Source organism: Macrobrachium rosenbergii, chromosome 6 (genome assembly GCF_040412425.1).
Source record: "Macrobrachium rosenbergii isolate ZJJX-2024 chromosome 6, ASM4041242v1, whole genome shotgun sequence".
Lineage (NCBI taxonomy): Eukaryota > Metazoa > Arthropoda > Malacostraca > Decapoda > Palaemonidae > Macrobrachium > Macrobrachium rosenbergii.
The window spans coordinates 38,902,330-38,911,090 of NC_089746.1; the positions used below are offsets into that span (position 1 = coordinate 38,902,330).

At 35.6% G+C, this 8,761-nt stretch overlaps 1 long non-coding RNA gene across 1 annotated transcript; it reads left to right on the forward strand.

The window, feature by feature from the left end:
* Positions 1 to 2,088: 2,088 nt before the first annotated feature.
* LOC136839456 (uncharacterized) lies at positions 2,089 to 7,760 on the forward strand. Its single transcript, XR_010853345.1, has 3 exons — positions 2,089 to 2,322; positions 2,558 to 2,640; positions 7,499 to 7,760. It is a non-coding gene; the product is annotated as an uncharacterized lncRNA (long non-coding RNA).
* The last annotated feature ends 1,001 nt before the right edge of the window (positions 7,761 to 8,761 follow it).

An 8,761-nucleotide genomic window follows, 5' to 3' on the forward strand; every position in this document is an offset into this window, starting at 1 on the left:
AAATATTACATTTACCCAATTATACAGAATTTTTATGTCCTGGCTCAGTAATTACCTCTTTAAATTTTCACGATTTCAGCCGTTGGTTCTGTTACTCAGCAGAAGCTAATATCATTTTCCTAAGGCCTGTCATTAAGGTACAAACGCCATCAAAACACAGTTTAAAATGCAACATCAATCCAAATGTGTATGAAGGTTACTCTGACTTTTTAAGACTTGTGCGATTTGTTCTTATCCGTTTTAAATTGGGTAATTGAAATAAGATACGTAAGTCATCCAGTTGCTTAAATATCAAACGTCTACACTTTTTGTGTATACCAACAATTAAAAAACCTTTGGAACTTAATCAGAAGTAATAATAAAAAGAGACAAAATGTTATCGAATGATGTAAATGGAAGTATTGTCCATAGTGCTGTAAAAACAGGAATTTACCAAGTTATCTAAGAACAGTTAGATTCAGTAGATAATCTGGCCATGTTGCCTGCTACCTGAGGTACTAGTGTATTAACGGAAATAGATTACAAAACTCATATTCGATCAAAGTCGTGGAAATGTAGGGCTTCACTCCTCTTCGATAGTGAAGTGGCAAAGGGATGAATCTCGTCTGTCTCCAGGCATTCCGAAATATGCTAGTTTATAATAGAAAATGGAAGATGTCCTATTTATTTTTCACATTCGTGAAAAATGGATTAGATGTGTACAACAATACATAGGATTTGGGGTAAGTATTAACTGATTTACAAGCGCTGTTGCAAGAATATGGGAAATTTTGGGCATGTATCCAAAGGAAAAGAAGAGAATGTATTAGAAAATAAAAGAAAGTAGAGGTTAAAATCTGGGAAAGTTCAAGGAATGTCTTTCTTATGAGAGAGCGATTTGGCTGCCCAGGTAATGCATACCCAAACGGATCTGTTCGTGCAGTACAATACTAGATAATCGAGAAAGCTAGATGACCATTTGCCCAATACAAATCAAATACAAATGCAGCTGAGATAAAACAGGGAAATGATTTCTCCTATGTCTGTTTGTTTTCTAGTAGTTAATGACAGAGGACTGCAATGGAGATTAATAAGGTAAATGATTCCTCTTATATCTGTTTGTTTTCTAATAGCTAATGAAAGAGGAATGCAATGGAGACCAGTAAGGTCAATGATCCTACTTATACCTGTTTGTTTTCTTATGGTTAAAATCAGTTTCAATGGAGTGAGCCTTTTAAATTTCACAGTGTTGTTCCAAAGCCATAACTTATATTTTACAGATGGCCTGATTAACAGTATTTTGTTATAGAACATATATCAGTGACTGAGAAAACAAATAGTGGATTATAGTCTGCTTGTTTCAAAAAACGCAGCCAAAAACAGAAAGCTTTAATTTTTCAATGAAAGAATAAGTCTGCTCTCAAAAATACGGAGCCCTGTGTTTTGTGCTGAATAGAATAAACATAACGTGTAGGGATCGCGAGAGTAAAATCCTTTTGAAAACTCAGTTTCCTTTTAATCGATTTCGCTTTTGCGACGAATGAACTGAATTTTTTCGGCTTTTGTCCGCAAAACTGCGGGTTTGCATTACACATATTTAGACATAAACCGGAACACGCTCGATTATATATATATATATATATATATATATATATATATATATATATATATATATATATATATATATATATATATATATATAGAGAGAGAGAGAGAGAGAGAGAGAGAGAGAGAGAGAGAGAGAGAGAGATTTAATAGATATATGCTCGTATAGACTGTTTCCCGGCTTACCGTCTACTGAGCGAAAAAAAAACTTATTTCACTTTTAAAGTCACTTCATTCATATATATATATATATATATATATATATATATATATATATATATATATATATATATATATATATATATATATATATATATATATATATATATATATATATATATATATATATATATATATATATATATATATATATATATAAAAATCTGAAAATATTACGAAAAGAAAGCGAAGAGAGCATGAGGGAGCGAGCTTTTTGAGTCCATGGTCTCGGAGTTACCGTGTGGTGGTAGTTTATTGTCCTTGGATTCAGAAGTAAACCTTGTTAGTTCCGTGTAACCAAGTGTCCATGTCTGCAGTCCGGTTAGATCTTCACGAAGGGTTCTTTCAGCGTGTGTCCGTCTGTTACGCCTGTACAGCGTTGATCTTCAGTATTAGTTGTCTGTGGAGCTTGTACAGCGTAGACGTTTTGTAACGTTAATAACTCAAGTCTCCAGGCTTATTCGGTAACGAGAGTGGGCAGCGGATGGTTTCGTCACGTACGATCAAAACGCCTGAAAGGTAAGAAGTGGCTATTCACCCGTACTTTAATATTTTAACTTTTTTTCTGTATTTTCTCCAGAATTTTTACTATGTTCCAAGATGTGACGCGCTCATTGTATTTTAGCTAATGATGCAGTTCATTGAAAGTGATGAGCATAATTTAAAGCTTTTACAGTTAATGGTTTGTGTTTTAACTTTGCACTGGTGACTATGGCAAGAGATGTGCTTCATACTAAAACAAATCTAATTTCAGATGTAAGTGTTGATCTCTCGTCTGTAAATGCTATGAATTCCTTGAGGTTTCCGTGTTGGTGTCTTCCATTCTCTGCTTTAAAGGTATGTAGACCTAACGAAAGTTAGTGAAGGACAAAGGAATAATCTTACCTTGGATTAGTAGGCCCAGTTTTATTTTATGGTGTTGACAAGTGGGTGGAACAGTTTTAAATAATGAATTTGGCTCTTAAGGTTTTACGCTTTTTTTTCACGGCCAACACAGAGGGAAATATATTAAATTGACCTGGAGAAATGAAGAGTGGAAACTACGGTAAAGTCTCGTAACTGTATGGCATGGTATGCTCGCGGAAAAAGTGTTAATGCGATAGAGTTATGGCAGTGCGAGTGGTGTGTTTGAGAGCAGTGAGTTCTGTGCTGGTATTTGGATTTTTTAATTGGTGAAAACTCCGACTAATACAGCAAGTACATAGTCTGTCACGTGTTTAGGCCTATGTGCATGTATGAGGCCGGTAACGATGGGCAGTAAATGGTGTGGTGTTAGGGATTTTAGCGAATATTGAAAATATTTGAGTTATTTAATGGGAAAGACTTTAAAGACTGTTAAGTACAGAACGTGGTTTCATGTATGGGAATGGGAAATGCTGAACATGGAGATAATCTACGTAGGATTATGATACGTAGGATTACGAAGGATAGCGGATGGATTTACTCATAAATAGCTATAGATATGTGAACTTTACTCGGGACACAATCGACTTTGTTTAGGTTGTATGTTTGCTAGGATCTGTGTAAAACTTTAAAGGATTTATTTTTGTGGGGGATATGTCTGTGGCTTTTTAGTAATTGTATGGATGGGTTGATTGTTGTCAAAATGTAAATGTGTATTTTTAAAATTTTTAGGAGTTTTAAAATTTTTAGGGGACCCAGTTTTATGAAATATATAGGACGGTTTCAAATGTTCAGAGTTAAAAGGAGAGGGAGATGGGATTCTCGTGTATTCAGTCAATTTTTAAAATGAAGTTGGAGTGTTTGTGCCCAAGGTCTGTTGCATGCTTATAAAGCTTTATTGTGCAAAGTTTTATTGTATAGTAGCACTTGTCTTTTTATATAGATATTAATTCATGTATGACATTCATGCACCTGTTATTGAACTTTGTCTCACTCTTAATACCTCCACCCCCTTCAGGGGCGGTGCCCCTGTTTTGGGGGAGGAGGTACTCCCATGAATGCATATAGCAGGCCGTTTAAGGCCCTGCTATATGCAGGTTCGTGGGAGAGAATTTTTTTTAATAAAGATTCCCTTTCAGGTATAGTTTTTAGGCTTAGGTTTAAAAATTTATTTTTTCTCATTTCCATACTGTTACCAACCGATAGATAGCACGTTGTCTGACAGTCTTTAGAGAAACTGGTGTTTTCATCAATGAGTAGGATATTGTAGGCTGAATTAGAGATGTGTCTGCTTTAAAGGCCAACCCTTGTTTACTTTGAAGAATTCAAGTTTTCCTTATTGTCTACATGTGAGCAGTACAGCTCCATTTGACAATATTGTTATTGTTGGTATTTTTTGTTCTCGTCTACTGTCATGTGGTCTGTTGAGGACACTGCTGCCTAGGTGAGGTTAGGATATATTGGTTAGGGGTGTCTGGATGGAACAGAGGATCCCTTACCCAGCCTAGATGCATCATCCTAGGATAGTATGCATTAGTTGGTGACTAGCACAAGGCCATGCGAGGCCACAGGTCAGCTCAAATGATTTCTGTAGTAATTTACTCATTAAGCTTCCATTTCCACGCCTAATTTATTGGAAGGTAATTTTACTTTGTCTGAAAGCCAGTTCCTAGAATGTTGATTCAGCCTTGAAATGTTTTCCGATTTTTGTCAGCCTTGTTTTGGTGTCATTTTTTTAAGTACTTGAAACCAGCACCTATGCCCTTGGTATCCTGAATCTGTTGGACAGTTAATGTTGCCACAAATCAGTGATGAATATTTTTTATTCATCACATGCAGGTTTGTTTGCTTTACAAACTCATGGCTTGGTTCATCCTGATGTGGTGTTCCTTGATTGAATTTGACGGCCTACCTGATAGTTTAATAGGAATTGTGCTGGTATTTTAAGTCTTTATGACAGTGAGTACTTCAACAAATAAAGTATATAGCCTAATATATTACGTGTTTGTGTGCCATGTAATAGGTAAGGCAGTGATGATCCGCAGATGGTAGTGGGGTTACGGAGTTTTTAGAAAATTAAAGTATTTGGGTGTTATGAGGGAGCACTGATAACTTAGGTTGAATAAGTCTTTTTGGTTTTCCTCACAAAGATGCTTTAACTTTTTGTTCGTGTTGAGATTTTCTTGCTCTTAATTTTTTAAAATTAGTTTGTTTGCGCATTGCAAAGGCAAAACCTCAAACCACCTGAGTGAAGCTAAGAGCTTCTTGAAAGACCACGGTATCCCAAGGCACTCTTGGACAGATTCCAGGAAGGAACTTTTGGGTCCTGAGTTTCGCGTAGTTTTGTTCATTTTATTTTTCATAAGACATAATTGGTATGATTTTCAGACCCAAATGTTGCAGATTTTTAAAGTTTTAAAAGGTTTCTCCCTAACAAAATTAGAATCTACTTACGGCTCATCCAACCCATTGTAATTTCAACGTTGACTGAGCATTCATGAAAATAATTACAAAAGCTGCAAGCCCCTGTTCTTCAGAAGTACTGTTAACAGTAATTTTGGCAAATTTTTGGTGGTAACTTGTTACTTCCCTGTAAAATTTTGATAAGCATTGAAAGAAATAATTACTTTGCCAAAGGCTGTGCCCCCTGTTGTGCAGTACTACTGGTAGCAGTTTCAGTTGCTTAAAGGTTCAGCGGGTTTTTGACGTTGCAGCAATTACACATGACCACTAGGGTAACTGGCAATAATAATCAGTTGTACACTAAAGAGAAGTTTCCGCATATTGATACCTCATGCACTGGGTGAGTTTATAAATTTTAATATCCATTTATTCGTAATTCCCTCCTTAATCTTTGGACAGATAATTAGAATCCAATTTTGTAACTACATTCAATATCATTCGACTAGTGTGAACCTGAAAGGTTTGCAAACATAGCGGACTTTTGATGAATTTTAACAAGTTGGCACCCTGGGTATTTGTAATTATTTTCCCGAAGAATTTTTTACATTTTTTCTAGGTCAGGGATAACCAAATTAATAATTTTATATACCCACAGTTAATAGATCTTAGATGTTCGAAATTTCACTGTTCGATTCATAGTCCTGCTTTTCATGGTCATAGGTCAATATAAATTATAATTTTGATCTGATATAATTTGAGTAGGTATTTTGAAGAGTTGAACATTTTCTAATTTTTAACCTAGAACTGCTTAACAAAATAGTTTAAATTTAGTTTTATTGTTCTGAGGGAATATGGGAAGAAAGTAACTTTGGGTTTACTTTACCTAGTGTTTTTTTGGTCTTTACTCTGGCCTATTTTTCAAAGTAAAGGTTGGTGATTTTCATACATTTTTCAGTTCTACCCGTTTTTCAGCGTTACAGGTATTTTAAATGGCAGATAGTTTCCCAGGTTGTTTTAAAACTTGGCAAAAAAGTAAGGATTGTCAGCTTTGTGGATCTCAATGATGGTTAGGACTGGTCTTGAGCATTTTTATCAGGGTGTAATGTAGCTGACGGGAGGTAATGGTAGCTTTGCAAGTGAGGATCATTTCGCTCCTTGTTAACACCTGAGTGCTAGCTCTTCCTAAACTCCACGATTCTTGCAGTCACCTGTTACTGTTAAAAGTTAAGTATACCTTAGTTTAACCAGACCACTGAGCTGATTAACAGCTCTCCTAGGGCTGGCCCGAAGGATTAGATTTATTTTACGTGGCTAAGAACCAGTTGGTTACCCAGCAACGGGACCTACAGCTTATTGTGGAATCCGAACCACATTATAACGAGAAATGAATTTCTGCCACCAGAAATAAATTTCTCCAGTACTTCATTGGCCGGTCGGAGAATCGAACGCGGGCCCAGCAGAGTGCTAGCCGAGAACGATACCAACCCGTCCAATGAGAAACTACCTGTTACTGTTATTTTGACGTCTATGGCTTAAAGATTTTCATCGCTTATCCTGCATAGATTGTGCGATGGATTAGCATCCGTTATGCCTTTCAAAAGGTGGACCTCATCAGAGCTTATTTTATTTTTTTTTAACAATTCTCATTTTTGTACGCCTAAGTACCATATAACCCTGGGTAGACCTACTATTGTTTGGTATTCGCCTGACTAGTACCTTCTTACAATCCCTACATGATTTAAGATGAACATTGTCATCTCTCCCTCTTTGATCTTATAATTCCTTACATATAACTCTTACCTCTGCAGTGCCTTCCTTTTGTCCTGATTTTTGAATGTCCCTGAGGCAGAATTCATATTCCACTGAATAGCAACCAGTCCCTAACCAGTCCCTACATTCAGTGGAGGGCCTAGACTTCTATCTAGGACATTCTGTGCAGATTAAAATTACTATTTCTTGTGCCAGCCTTATGAGTTTTACTAGAAACCTCTCCCAACTAAATGAGTTTAGTTTACTATAAACCTCTAGTTTGTGCTCGAGCGCTGTGACACTAGAAAAATCCAATTAACTTAAATGTGCTAAAGCATTCCTCATGTAGGGACATAAACGGTTAAGCATATCGTTGATGTGAACTTTTTTTTTAATGATCATTATTTTTTAAATTTTAGTTTTCAATATCTTGTAATTCAAGTTTTGACGTGAAATGTTCATTGTATGAGAAATTTTATGCTTAAGATTTTGTGCTTATTTAGAGTAAGGCTGAGCACTTGTTTCTTAGCGTGTTCATAACAATATGTCTTAAGTAATAAAACTAGGTTTCTTGAAACTGTTTCCCGAGTTTACATTCCTTGAAATGTTTTAAGACCATGACTTTTTTTTTTTATTACAGGTTGTTTTCCAGAGAGTTATATAAGAATAAGGAAAGGGGAATGCTAGTAAGGTGCCAGATTTTCCTGCAAAGCTTTTGTTGTGATACAGCGGCTGAACGTACTTTTGAGAATAAGTAATTGTACAATTCAAATGACTAATTACTGGAGCAATTACATTTGCAAGAGTCTCTGTAATTCTAGTGTGAAGTTCTAGTAACGATCACTTTTGTCTAACTTCTCATGTATAGAATAACTAATCCAGAATAAAAATTTTAATTTATATGAATTTATAAAAATGTCACCTTAAGCTACTGTTAATGTTATGTAGGATAAAGCTTTTAATGACCTAATTTGTAATAATGGTGGTCTGGTTACCAGGCACATATTCCAAGGGTTACCCTCAAATTTATAATCACAGTCGTATGTTCAGTATGCAGCACACTTACCAGGAACCAGCGGAAAAAGACAAATGCCAGTAAAGTACTGTTTACATATTAAGTCTTGGACTGGTATCTTACACCCTTTAAAATCTTTTGTCCTAGAGTCCCTCTGACAAAGGTAAATAGAACAATCTAAAAGGTTAACAGTAAACTGGTGTGACATGATTGGGGGGGTGCTTGAAATTATTTTAGCTGACCCATAATTGTTTTTGCATAATATACGTTGATAAGTTTGAAATACTAAATTCATGCAGTTTACAATGAAATTAAATCAAAGTAAATTAACCAGCCGATAGTGAAGTGCGCAATGAAACCTCTAAACCACTATGTATAAAAGCTTCAAAAGATTGTCACTATTAGTATGACTTGTTTTAAAGTAGTCCTTTGTTAGTTTACTATAAGTTTTGACAGCAGTATGGGTCTCCCATACATAAATCCTGCCAATTCAATTTTCAGTATTGAATACTTTTATATATTTACTGAGGTCTATTGAATTTGATATAGAATTTAGGCCGCAGCCCAAGCACTGGGACCTATGAGGTCATTCAGCGCTGGAACTGAAATTGATAGTAAAAGGTTTGAAAGGTAAAACCTGAATACCCTGCAATTGCACGGTCAAAAAATTGTAGGGATATGGTGGAAAGCAAGATAGAAGAGAATATGCATGAGGTGCAATGATGGTACTACCCACCTACAGGGTACTGATGTCAAGGTTGTTCTGTTACCCCTTTACTTGTGAAATTTATCTGCATGAGCTGTAATTTTTCTTTTGCGGGATACTTCCTTAAACAGCTAGAGCTTAGAGAAAAAAATCCAACGGGCGTAACAAACATTATGCAAAAT